This window comes from Protobothrops mucrosquamatus, unplaced genomic scaffold (assembly GCF_001527695.2).
Source record: "Protobothrops mucrosquamatus isolate PMUCROS unplaced genomic scaffold, P.Mucros_1.0 scaffold9232, whole genome shotgun sequence".
In the NCBI taxonomy this organism is placed as follows: Eukaryota; Metazoa; Chordata; class Lepidosauria; order Squamata; family Viperidae; genus Protobothrops; species Protobothrops mucrosquamatus.
The window spans coordinates 1-2,843 of record NW_015395024.1 but is presented as its reverse complement, the minus strand read 5'-3'; positions in this window follow the sequence as shown (position 1 = coordinate 2,843).

The window sequence follows — 2,843 nt, the reverse complement described above, 5'->3', positions numbered from 1 at the left end:
TCACTTACCGTCTTCATTAGAGCAGGATAACATCCACCCACTCCCCCACAGATCTCTGATAGGCAATTTGTGCTGATTTGACGAATAAAAAACTCTTTATCAATTCATCTTTGTACGCAGCATTCAGAAGATGCAATCATGCTGATCTCAGTCCCTGGAATAACTTAACATTTTGCAAAAAATATAGAAGATTTTTAGACTTAAGTTGTTCATTTTCTCCAAAGCAAATGTTTAACAGTAATGAAAGGCTTATTTATGCTGTGGTTAATTGTTACATCTCTTTAACTGCCAAGAAATAATTTTGTTGCATCCAAGTTTTAACTTTTGGCTTGGTTTCTATAAAAATATATAACATTTTGCCAGTTAGGAGGGGATAAATAGGGACACATGAAAAAAAAATAGGTTGACAATACAATACAATACAATACAATCGATAGTAATATTAATAGTGTAATAGTTCTGCAATATAGTAACAATATTGGCAAAAACACCTGCTGGTCCAGAATATAGAAATGATAGCACCACAATTACACTAATGTTCTGTACAAGTCAGAAGGTGAAAAGTTAGGCTAAGAGTTCAAGTTAAGATAAGCTGGATAATATTTATTGTATAAAGTCGGCCAGAGATGGAAAAGCTCTGGATGTAATTAAGAAAGCAAGTAGTCACCGGTTCTTCATACTTATAGTATATCAAACATGTGGCATATCTTGGGTTGCAGATTCCTAGTACAGAGGCAGAAGTTATCCATATGCTTTGTGCTTCTAGAAATACTATATCAGCAAATTAATGTTGATGATTTATTCAAATTGTTGCAAAAAGCAATACTGATCTTGTTCAATGTTTTGAAAGCAGCAGTAGCAAAAAATTATTTTATAAAGTTTACCAAGCCATTAATGGTGGAAGGGAATAATGCAAATAAATAAAACCTCAGTACCTGTTTAATGGTACAGTTGTAATGGATGACTCAGAAAGATGCACCACTGAAAATTAAAAGTGGAAACTGAAATGTGCTAGTAAATTATGAATGGCTCAATTGCCTGTTTTGCAAATTGTCCAGAGGCTAGAGAATTAGAAATGCAGTGTTAATTTTACAAGTATTGTAATCTCATTTTCATAACTAGCTGTAAAAGTTATTAATCAGTTGCTCTGGCCAGTCATGTGTAAACATTCTTAATCTATGAAGATGTTTTATTTTGCCATTAAGCATTACATGTCCTAGAATATTTGATCAGAATTATGACAATGGTGGAACAGCAAAGCAAACTTGGAAGATAATGAAAATTATCCAATTATTCATCCCTTTAAGAATGTACTACCTGAGCTATATCAAGATCTGCCAGAATTTTGCTGAGGTATTTTTTTTAAATAAGAATGTCTGTGCATCCTTGTTTCTTATTTATTTCTTCAATAAAAATATCTTGTTTCCCTTGCAGCAAGAGTTTGGACCAGATGTAGAGAAGCAGAATGGCTCTCTAGAGACTGCTGAATATCTTCTCCCATCAGTTTAGCCATTGGCCATATTGTCTTTTATTAACAAAAGCTGGAATTCAGGAATTGGCCAATTTAGTCATCTACCTTTTATAAATGTGTTTTTAAAAAAATTCATTGCAGATTTAAACAAATGTGGTAAATGCTGTTGTTAGGGATCTTTGAATCAATCTTAACACCTGGTGACTGTACATCCATGCAGGTCCAATGCAGTTTTTGGAAGTGGTTTGCATGTACTTTCAATTTTCTAGTCTAGGGCTAGAGAGCAACTGACTCAAAGGCATCCAACTGGTTTTCATACCTAAGGAAAAACTAGGATGTAAGAATGTAACCATTACATTAAACTGGCTTTTTAATTTAAAGATAACTAGTATCAAAACATACCCCTAATACAGCATGCACTCTGCAGCTAAAGTAAACAGCAGCATTCTGCTTTGTACCAAGAAAGGACTTTAAGACATGTATTAAGACCATTTCAGTTTTAAACATGTACTAGTTGCTAGGTCAGGAGTTTCATATGTGTACACTCATTGATCTTTATGCCCATACTGGGGGCATTTTTTCGACAGAAGAATTGGAGTAACAGTTCCAGTTCTCAGAGATGGAAGGGGCTCCATTCAAATTATGGTTTAGTATTTGAAATAATTAAGTGAGTTGATCTTTTCCATTCAAGGTGGTAAAGTTAATCACTCCCAAGAATTAATTTGGTGTTTAAATTTCAGTTAGCCAAAAACACTGGGGATGGTGGTGATGGTATGGCTTTGACATAGGGGTCAATGAAAAAAAGAATTGAGTGGGGAATTCTAAATATGCTCTGTCTTTTGATTTCTCAAAGGCTGTGATCCATTCAGGTATATACTTAATACTCATTCACCAGATCACCAAGGTGATCTTCAGAAGAGATTGACAATGTTGCTTGCAGATTATTTTACTTCTACTGAGTACAGTAGCAGAGTCTGAAGTAGAAAGTAGTGAAAGGCTTAGCCTCTTTATTCTGGCAGTCTTGCTCATGATTGCTGTGCTCTATCCCTGGTGCTCCGATCTTGGTAGCAGATAAGACTGGTTGCCATTGAAAGTGGTGGTGCCATAGGCATCTGCTCTTAGATACAATGATTTAAGAGTGGGGACATCAAAACCGCAAAGCCCACCCTTTCCAATCATGTGCTAATATCATATACAAAAACAAATCACAGCATTTGAATCATGATATAATGACACATTTAATCACGATCCATGTCCATCATGGGTGCCTGTGGGTAATGCTCATTGTGGCTCCAGATTCCATGATTTATGGCTTCAGGTTGTTTACTCTTCTGTTAAAAACCATATTTAGATCTTATAGATTGGCTTATAC